This window comes from Marmota monax, unplaced genomic scaffold, assembly GCF_021218885.2.
Source record: "Marmota monax isolate L192 unplaced genomic scaffold, Marmota_monax_Labrador192_F-V1.1 WCK01_AAM20220418_F8-fsc00108, whole genome shotgun sequence".
NCBI lineage: Eukaryota > Metazoa > Chordata > Mammalia > Rodentia > Sciuridae > Marmota > Marmota monax.
Window position 1 is genome coordinate 484276 of NW_026694593.1, and position 11302 is coordinate 495577.

An 11302-nucleotide genomic window follows, 5' to 3' on the forward strand; every position below is an offset into this window, starting at 1 on the left:
CCTCCCCCACCAAGTCACCAACCTCCAGTGCTGGGATTGCATGCTCAGGAACAGCTGGTCACCTGGATGTGCTGGAGGAACTTCAGGAAGGGATTGGAATTTAAAGAAAAGAGGGTTTTAGAAATACCCTGCCTGCTGAGCACAGTGTAATCCCAGCAACTCAGGAGGCTGAGGCAGGAAGATTGCAAGTTTGAGGCCAGCCTGAGCAACTTAACAAGACCCTGTCTCAAAATAAAAAATAAAAAAAAAAGGGCTGGAAATGTAGCTCATTGGTATAACTACTGGTAGCTATTGGTATAGCACCCCTGGGTTCAATCCCTAGTACAAAAAAGAAAAAATCCTGGGCTGGGGATATAGCTCAGTTGGTAGAGTGCTAGCCTCACATTCACAAGACCCTGGGTTCAATCCGCAGCACCATAAATAAATAGATAGATAGATAAATAAATAAACAAATAAATAAATAAAAACTAAAATAAAAATCCTACCTGGGTTCTACTCCGAAGATGAGAGATGGCAGCTGGCTCAGAAGGATTTTTGTAGCAGGGTATAGAGAAGCTAGAAGACAAGCCCTGATGCCATCTGTGTCCCAGAAAAGGAGTAGGTTTAAAAGGTAGCAAGAGAGCTGAAGTTTGGACTTCAGGAGGAACTTCCCTACTAATCAAGGAAGGCTTGTGGAGGGAAGACATGCCTTCTCTCCCGGTGACAGCTGGAGACAGATACAGGTTGACCTGGGAAGGAGGGACGGACACCTACCACAGAGGAGGAAGGGTAAATGCATGACCTAAGAGAGAGAGAGTCCCGAGCACCCCTCTTTCTTGTGTGTAGTACTGAAAGTCAAACCAAGGGTGCCCTATCCCTGAGCCACATCCCAGCCCTTTTTATTTTACTTTATTTTTAATCTTGAGACAGGTTCTGGCTAAGTTGCCCAGGCCAGCCATGAACTTGTGCTCTTTCTGTCTCAGCCTCCTGAGGCTCTGGGATTTCAGGCAGGCACCACCACTCCAGGCCAGAAGCCAGTTATTGGCCCCTCTGCCCAACTGGGACAGAACTCAAATAAATAGGAGCTGGGGTTGTGGCTCTGAGGGAGGGGGTTTCCTTGGCATGTGTAAGGGACTGCTTCGATTCTCAGCACCATGTATAAATAAACAAATAAATAAATACCCTGCAGCTAGACAGAAGGTAGAAGATGGGGGTGGAGACAGAGGAGCATAAAGAATGTTATAGAGAGTTCCATGTCTTGGAACTGTCACTGTGTCCCTGGGACAGGTCCCCACCACCCAGGCAGAAGGGTACTGGGGATTATAGATCCCATGTCCCATCCCTTCCAATCTCAGGAACAACCGATGTGTCTTTGTAGGAGGATGGAGGACAGATGCTTGGGGAGAGAAGTCCAGGGACCTGGGGGAGGGGCAGAGGAAGTCCGAGATCAGGACAGCTGACCCCTGAGCCAGGCTTCAGTAGGGGCAAGCCCCAGCAAGGTGTCCATAGCTCCTCTTCCTCTAGCCTCTAGGCAAATGGCTGCAGCCAAGGTGGCTCCCGGATATCACTGCGTGGGAAGAAGAGCAGGATACGAGGAGCTGAGCACAATGGGGCCTGCCTGCCATCCCAGCAAGAGAGGCTGAGGCAGGAGTACAGCCAGCCTCAGCAACTTAGCGAGGCTCTAAGCAACTTAGCGAGACCCTGTCTCAAAATGAAAAGGCCGGGAGACGTAGCTCCGTGGCAGCTCAGACATAGCCCTGGGTTCAATATCCAAGACCAAAAAAAGAAAAAAGTGGGTTCCAGGGAGAGGAGAGCAGCAGCCCACGCCTGTTCTTGGCGAGGTCTCTTACCCCCCAATAACGCTGTGCTCCCTCCAAGTCCCGGGAGTCTTGGGCGGCAAGGCACCAGACCTTAGATGCCCAGTCAGGGGCAATCCTGAAGAAACTGTGAACCTTCCCCTTGGCCTAAGGTCAACATCTGTGGACGTTCCTCCCCTCCAAGTGTTTTGCCTTCTTCTCCAACTTTCTCTTGGGAGCTAAGGACAATAAGGATCTTAGTACACGGCCACTGTTTTAGTAGCTTTTTTTTTTTTTTTGCTGCTGTGATTAAAAGACCCAACAAGAACAGTTTTATTGGAGGAAAAATTTATTTGGGGGCTCACAGGTTCAGAGGTCTCAATCTATACCATAGACAGCCAGCTCCATTTCTCACAGCCCAAGATGACAGAACAACATGGCGGAAGAGTGTGGCAGAGGGAAGCAGCTCTCATGATGATCAGGAAGCAGAGAGAAAGACTCCACTTGCCAGATACAAACGTGTACCCCAAAGCCACGCCCCCAATTCCCCACCTCCTCCAGCCTCACCCCACCACTCAACGAATTCCATCAGGGAATTAATTCACTAACTGGGTGAAGGCTCTCATAACCCAATCATTTGTCTTCTGAACTTTCTGCATCATCTCACACATGAGCTTTTGGGGGACACCTCACATCCAGACCCTAACGACCATCAACCCACAGCCGAGATCTTTTCCACCTTTCAGTCAGGAGTTCCTGCAAAACCCCAGGGCAACACTGCCTGCCCCTGGGATGGAGGGGCATTTAGGGTCCCCCCAACCCTGCAAGGTTGATAGGCTGATGCCGGCACCGCATCAACCCCTTATTTCTCCTTAGGGGTCAGGGGCCTGAACACTGAGTCATTTCCAGGTCATCCACCATGAAATTGAGCCATTCTGGGTCACTAGTGAGTGACCAGTAGGGTGACATCGTCCCTGTCTGAAGAGGGTAGAAGAAGTGGCATTGAATATACACCAAATCAGGAATCCAGGTGGGTGGGCAGGGGATGGATTCAGACCGAGGATGCCTGGAGAGCCCTAGTGCAGTCAGGTCAGGGGGTTCCTGGTGAGCCCAGGTTCACGGGAGCAGAGGTCATGTCCTCACCTACATCTGATGCCTGGCAGAAGCAAAATTCTTCAAAGGGGCCACAAGGCTGAGTGCTGATGTTCTTGCTATTAAAAGGGGGCCCAGGCAAGTGAGGGGACACACCCCTGTAATCCCAGCTACACAGGAGGCTGAGGCGGGAAGAACACAAGTTCAAGGCCAGCCTGGGCAACTTAAAGAGACCCTGTCTCAAAACAAAAAATGAAAAGGGTTGGGGATATAGCTCCATAGTAAAGCACTTGCCTAGAATGCATGAGGCCCAGGTTCAATCCCCAGTACCACTCACACAAAGTAAGAGAGGCCTGGCTGGGCACGGTGGCACACACCTCTAATCCCAGCAGCTTGGGAGTCCAAGACAGGAGGATCATGAGTTCAAAGCCAGCCTCAGCAACGACAAAGCACTAAGCAACTCAGTGAGACCATGTCTCTAAATAAATACAAAATAGGGCTGGGGATGTGGCTCAGTGGTCGAGTGTCCCTGAGTTCAATCCCTGGAGGAGGAGGAGGAGGAGGAGGAGGAGGAGGAGGAGGAGGAGGAGGAGAAGAAGAAAGGTCCAAAGGGCCACGAAGCAAGTTTCACAGGGTCTCTGATGAGGAGGTGGGTGAGCACTGGGCCTGCTTATCTGGAGTCCCCTAACTCTGAGATATTTGCCAGAAGATCCAGCCCTGCCCAGGAGCTTTGCTGACTGCGTAGGTAGTCTCACCTGCTTCCACATGCCCTTCTCTGCACCCTGGGGATCACAGAGCATCTAAAGAGTTTGTTCTCCCCAACTCAGTGGAAGAGGAGCCCGAGGGATAGGGCAGGAGGGAGGCACTGGCAGGATCAAGATGGAGACGGAAGTCTCACGACCAGGGGGTGCACAAGCTAACCTGGGGCACCTGGCATCCCTTCCTGGCTCGCTCCCCACCTCCCTTCCCCCCAGCTCTTCAAGCACAAAGTGGTTCTCAGGATGATGGAGAGAAGAGAGGGGGAAGCAGGCAGTGTGGATGAGGAAGAGAGACCCCCAGAGGGGCAGGAAGAGGACACCCAGGACCTCTGACCCCCCTGCCCCTTCAACCTGTGTGGGTCTGGCCCCCAGCACTGCCTGGGCTTGGAAACAAGAAGAGTGACTTTCTATGTGGTCATTTCTGGGGATGGGGGTCCCCTCCCGAAGGAGCAGAGGCACACTCAGGACTCCCCTCCCCTCAGGGTGTGTCAGGCTGTGTCCTTGCACAGGACTGGATGGGAGGAGGGAGGAGGCAGAGATGCAGGGAGAAGGATGGAGCAGGCTGAGAAGACGGGGCGGGGGGTGGGCATCCCCAAGAAAATCTGAGGCTCTAAAGAAGGGTCTGCAAGAAAAGGAGACAGAAAAGGGATAGGGGTTGACAGCTGTGTCAACACAGGAAGTGGAGCTGGAGAAGGGGCCCTCCCACCCTCCAGCTCTGCAAATGGCAGCTGAGCAGCCGTCAACTGCTGCTGAAGCAGGATGGATGGAGGTGGGATCGTGGAAAGACTTCCACAGGGTGGGAGGCCCAGCTGTGAAGGGGCACAGTGGCCTCTTTTGAAAGCAGAAGTTTCTAAAGGGGAGACCTCCATGCAGGAAGGCCAAGGCTGAAATGAGATAATGGATACCAAGTGCTTGGTAAGCGAAGGCGCACTGTACGAATTATTGTCGTCGTTATCTATTTGTGATATCATTTAAAAAGATGCTGCCAAAGTCCATTCGGAGATCTGAGGCGAGGGCCAGGATGAACTGCAGAGTGAAAAAGGGGCTGCAGATATTATAAGTGATGCCATTATTTTTTACATTGACAGGTTCAAACTCAGAACAGTGTCCACAGTTATGAATATATACCTGGGTGATGGGATTGTGAATGATTTATCTCTTCTTTTTGCTTACCTGTATTTTCTCTTTGTTTTTTAACAACATACATTATTTATAGAGTGAAAAACAAGAAGTCTTTTTTTCTTCTTTTTGCGGTACCCGGGCCTCTCACATGCTAGCCAAACCTGTGCAACGCTGAGCGACATCCCAGCTCTACAGGTTTTCTTTCTAAAAGGTCAAGCTCCTGCCCAAAGGGTAAGAGTGAGTGGCTCAGGATGGCTGGGGACAGAGCCTGCAGGGCTCCTGATGGTGTACCGCAGGGCTCTCTCAGGTACTCCAACGACCGATTTCCTCAGTGTTTTCTCATGGGCCAGAATCCATTTTCTTAAATTCAGGAGTGGCCATATGTTTTTGTAACCCCATGGTGTTTTCCAGCTGGGGAGACCAAAAACAGGTGGAAGTAAAGAAAAGCAAACAGTTTTCAGAGATTCCCAGCAATTCTAGGCTCACCCCCAAGGAGGCTAACAGCTGTCGCACCTTTAGGGTCAACAAAATGTGAGGGAGGTGCTTCCCAATCTATAGGATCAGCTGCCACATAAAATGGCTGCACTTCATTTATTTCTTTTTTTTTTAAGAAAAATGCTCTTTTTTAATATATATTTTATTATTTTATTTTTATGTGGTGCTACGGATTAAACCCAGTGCCTCACCCATGGTAGGTGAGCACTCTACCTCTGAGCCGCAATCCCAGCCCCTCATTTATTTCCTTTATTTCCTAGTATTTTATATAAAGGATTGAACTCAGGGGTACTTAACCACTGATCCACATCCCCAGCTCTTTTTTTGTATTTTATTTAGGGACAGGGTCTCACTGAGTTGCTTAGGGCCTTGCTAAGTTCCTGTGGCTGGCTTTGAACTCTCAATCCTCTCTGCCTCAGCCCCCAGAGCTGCTGGGATTACAGGTGTATGCCATTGCCCCAGGCTATTATTTTTCATTTATTTATTTTTTATTGTTTGTAGTTCTAGGGATTGAATCCAGGGCCTTGTAGGCGATAGGCAAGCTATCTATTCTACCTTCTTTTGTTTTTTTGAGCTAAGTTGCCGAGGCTGGTCTCAAACGTGAGATCCTCCTGCCTTGGCCCCCCAAGTCTCTGGGATTCTAGGTGTGTGACACCATGCCTGGTGACATACACTTTAATACACCAAACAGTCAGGTAGGCTTCATTATACTGGTGACACTTAACAGATGAGAAAACTGGGCCTTAGGAAGTGAAGTAACTTGCCAAAATTCCCACAACTAATAAAGAGTGGGGACTTAAAGTCAGGTCTGTCCACACTCTTTTACATTATATCACACTGAGATGAAAATTTAAGAATAAAGAGAGAGAACTGAGTTTCTAACAGATAAAGTGTCCCTTGGAATAGGGAATGAGCGGCTGTGGACAACTCATGAGCCAGACAATGGAGCCCTAGGGACTAAAATGTATGAGTGCACTAAACAGCCCATAAATTATTTTGTGACTTTCCTCTTCCCTTACAAGTTTTCTGGAATGTAGTAAAGCAGAAACAAGACCTCAACAGAGGAGACCATTTATACTTAATGAAGCTAGAGATAAACATTTGATTGGATCAAAGGATGAACCCATCCCCAACATTGCCAAAAAAAAAAAAGCAAGAGGCATTAAAAAGTTAATATGCAGGGCTGGGGGCATAGCTCAGTTGGTAGAGGGCTTGCCTCACATGCACAAGGCCCTGGGTTCAATCCCCAGCTCCAAAAACAAAAGAAAAGTTAATATGCAATGAGTCTTTCTTTTCACCCAGATGAAAACTCAAAAACAAAAATAGGAAGCTAAGTTTTTTCTGACTTTTGCATGTCTAGCCCAGCATGCTCAGAGCGGTGTAGGTGCAGCATCCACGGTGACCAGACACAAGAGAGCACAAGGCAGGGCTCTGATTCTGTAGTTGCCTAGAGCCTTTCAGAGAAAAGGCATTATGGGTAATCTAAAGTATCACTGCTCCTTTCAGTAGTTTATGGAGTGTTATGATCATTCATGAGGCTGGCAAAACACCTTCTGCTACACACACACACACACACACACACACACAAGCTCTAGTTCTGCAATTGAGTTCATGTTTGGGTTAAAACTGCTGCAAAATATACATTACTGAATGGGTAGAGTTTGGGCTGATAGTTAGGAAATTGTCCAGGATTCTTGTTTCTTAGAGCTTGAAACTAGTCTTTCCAGGGAAATTCCCCACAGGGTTCTTTCGTTCTAGTAATGGTTAAAGGTCTGAAAGTCCTGCTCCGTTTCCGTCCTCCTCAGGTGTCTCTAACATGAAATCATTCCATGGAAAAGCAGCTACTTGGTGCCCATCCATCTTTAGGGAGTTGTGTTCCTAACTCCTTGGCTGCTGTATTGACTGGTGGTTGAGATCCCAAGTTCTGAAGCCAGATGACCTGGCTCTAACCTCTACTTCCTGCCTGTGTGACCTTGGGCAAGTTGCTTAATCTCCCTAAGACTCAGATTCCCTGTCTGGAAAGCTGGGAGATTAATAATGGCATCTCTAGCCATGTGTGGTGATGCATACCTATAATCTCAGAGACTCAGGAGGCTAAGGCATGAGGATGGCAAGTTCAAGTCCAGCCTCCACAGCTTGGTGAGATCCTATCTCAAAACAAACAAACAAAAAGGATTGGGGATGTAGCTAAGTGGTAAAGTGCCCCCAACTTCAATCCCCAATAATGAAAATAACAATGGCACAACTGTCCTGTCGTGGGCCTGTCATAAGGGTACATTCATAGCACAGAGCTTGCCAATGGCAAACACGCAGGGCAGGAGGCCAGGATCTCTCTCCATCTACCATAATGCAGAAGTCCCACGCTGGAAGCTCCAGGTTCACTGTGTGACTGTCACTAAGTCTCTTGACCTTGATCTCAGTTTCCTCACCTCTATAATAGTGCCAGGTAATAAGGTAAAGCCAGGCCCTGACAGCTATTTATCAAATAATAACTGATTGTACAAGGCAATCGTGGGCTATTGTTATGGTATGGACTCAGAGATCAGGAGGGTAAAAATACAAATAACAACTTATCAGATGGAACTGGAGACTGTCATGCTAAGTGAAATAACACCCCAAAAAACAAAGGGCAAAGGTTCTCTCTGACATGTGGATGCTAACCCACAATAGGGAGCAGTGGTGGATAGAGTTCATTGGACTAAACAGAGGGGAATGGGAATAGGAAAAACAGTTGATTGAGTCGGATGTCACTTTTCTGTGTCCATATATGAATATACCACAATGTATATTCAGTGTAACTCCCCATCGTGTACAACCCCAAGAATGGGAAGTTATACTCTATATAATATGTCAGAATACATTCTATTGTCATGAATAACTAAAAAGAACAAATAAAAAATTTTAAAAACTCAACAATTTTTCTCCCTGAAAGCATAACAGGGTAGAGACACAAAGTGAAGGAAGTTCTCATGAGCTCCTGCCTGTGCTATCCTTGGCATATTGAACACACATCTCTGATTCCCTTTGCCACCTTCTTTCCAAAAGTCCTGGCTTGGAGCTTACTACAAAGGACAAGATGTTGCACCTTGCATTTCCTAGCATAAAGAAGCAAGCCTTGATGTGGCCTCTTTGATCCTGGAGACAATGTAAGGTGTGTTTAAGAATATAGCTTCAGGGCTGGGGATGTGGCTCAAGCGGTAGCTCGCTTGCCTGGCATGCATGGGGCCCGGGTTCAATCCTCAGCACCACATACAAACAAAGATGTTGTGTCAGTGGCATATGCCTGTAATCCTAGCAGCTCGAGAAACTGAGGCAGGAGGATCGCGAGTTCAAAGCCAGCCTCAGCAAAAGCCAGGCGCAACTCAGTGAGACCCTGTCTCCAAATAAAACACAAAATAGGGCTGGGAATGTGGCTTAGTGGTCGAGTGCCCCTGAGTTCAATCTCCAGTATCCAAAAAAAAAAAAAAAAAAAAGACTATAGTTTCAGAGCTGGGATTGTGGCTCAGAGGTAGAGAGCTTGCCTAGCAGGTGTGAGACATTGGGTTTGATCCCCAGCACCACATTAAAAGGAAAAACTAAATAAAATAAATGTGTCCATCTACAACTAAAAGTATTTTTTAAAAAAAGAATATCTTCAACCCAGTATTTGGGTGACCAGAAAGTTGCCAGTTCAAGTGCTCCCAGAGCAGGTCCAGGGAGTATCCATACTGCCCTGCCTCTCAGGCCATGGGTACTGGAAATATCTGCAGTGGACACGGGTGCTGTGTTGGCAAACCTCAATTAAGAATTGCAGTCATACCCTAGGATTCTGGAACAAAGTCATGTTCTCTCTAACAAAGAACCACGCTCTCAAAAACAGCTCCTGTTTTGCCCTGACAGGGACTGAATGCCTGACCAGTGAGCACCAAGTAGCCATTCAACGGAAGCTACCCATCCTAAGCCAAGTGTTGTAAGAGCCACTTGAGTCATATGTTGGAGTTGAAAAGCAGTAACCAGTATGTGATGGAAATGGCCCTTTGGACTGGGTTGAGCTGGTCCAGAATGCAGACATCGACTGCATGAGCAGGGTGGCTCAGGCCACCTGCCTGAACTACACTACTGCTTCTTCTTCAGTCAACACTTAGGTTATCCCGGGGTGGGGAACTCACCACCTGAGTGATGTACCTCACACCAGAAGCAGTACGGCCCCAGTCAATGTGTCCCTGAAGGACAGTGATAAAGGGAAATCCCACTAGGAATCAGAGTTATGAGCATAGTGTGCTGTAGGGAGTGACCATCTGGAATAAAGATATACATGGACTATTTTCCAATAGTCCCATGGAAAATGACCAGTCATGGGTCAGGACCTTGGGAGGAAAACATCTTGTACCCAGGGACTCTCTGGGCATCTATCAGTACTGTCACGTCTAGAGATGGTTGGTAATGGGTAGCTACAACAACCAACAGGGCAGGGCATGGTGAGATCCTGTCTCAAAACAACAAACACAAAAAGGAGGGCTGGGGATGTGGCTCAAGCGGTAGCGCACTCGCCTGGCATGCGCAGGGCATTGGATTCGATCCTCAGCACCACATACAAATAAAATAAAGATGTGTGTCCACCGAAAACTAAAAAATAAATATTAAAAAATTCTCTCTCTCTTTAAAAAAAAAAAAGGATTGGAGATGTAGGGTCTATACCTTTTGGAAATGAAGGTCTGGATCAACCTACCTGGATTGTCTTCCAGACCAGATGAAGTGCTAACTGGAGGTGGGGGGTGTCTAGAATGTAGGTGGAGAAAGGAAAAGATGAATATCAATTAGCGCTTCTGGCCCAGTTACAACTATGAGGATTAGGCTTTTATCCCACTAATCTTTTTGCCTTAGTCTTTGAGAAAAACACTTGGCCATCCATCATCTTGAAGGAAACCCGTGACTAACTGGGTAATACAGCTCCCTTCTTGGGGGATAAATTAAGAATTAGAGCTGAGCGTGGGGGCACGTGCCTGTAATCCTATGACTCGGGAAGCTGAGGCAGGAGGGTCGCGAGTTCAAAGCCAGCCTCAGCAACTTGGTGAAGCCCTAAGCAATTCAGTGAGACCTTGTCTCTAAATAAAGTATATAAAAGGGCTATCCTGATACCAAAAAAAAAAAAAGAATTAGTAATGTCTTTGTACAGAACAAATTTAAGCCTAATACTATGGCATGGGAACTGGATAGAATGAGAGGGTTCAAGGTAGGCCCTTGTTGAATGCAACATTCGTATATTCCCCTTAGGATCTTTTTTGTTTGTTTTGTTTTGCAGTATCAGGGATTGAGCCCAGGGGAGCCCTACCACTGAGCTATATCCTCTACATCTTCAGCCCTTGGTGTTTTTTATTTTTGAGACAGGGTCTTTGTAAATCGCCTAGGCTGACCTCAAACTTGCAATTCTCTTGCCTCAGCCTCCCAAGTAACTGGGATTACAGGTGTGCCCCACCACACCCGGCTAGAATCTCTTTATTTAAAAAAAAATATATTTATTTTTTAGTTTTAGGTGGACACAATATCTTCATTTTATTTTTATGTGGTGCTGAGGATCAAACCAAATACCTTATGAGTCTTAGGCGAGCACTCTACCACTTGAGCCATAACCTCAGTCCCAGCTAGAATCTCTTAACTGATTATATCCAAAAGGGATGCTCCAAAATCACTGTCACCTTTATTAGAGTCTCACTCCTTTTTTTTTGGGGGGGCGGGGGTACCAGGGATTGAACTCAGGGGTACTCGACCACTGAGCCATGTCCACAGCCCTATTTTGTATTTTATTTAGAGACAGGGCCTTACAGAGTTACTTAGCGCCCCACTTTTGCTGAGGCTTTGAACTCAAGATCCTCCTGTCTCAGCGTCCTGAGCTGCTGGGATTATAGGGGTGCAACACCATGTCTGGCCCCCACTTCTTTTTTTTATAGCTAAATCTGAATGGAGTCCAAGTTGAATTCTTCAGAAGGTATGGTTTTCACAGCCCACGGGTTGAGCCCATCTCTGAGTCACCCCTCCATTTCTGATTAATACAAACACCACTTCATGGGCGATGGGATCTGG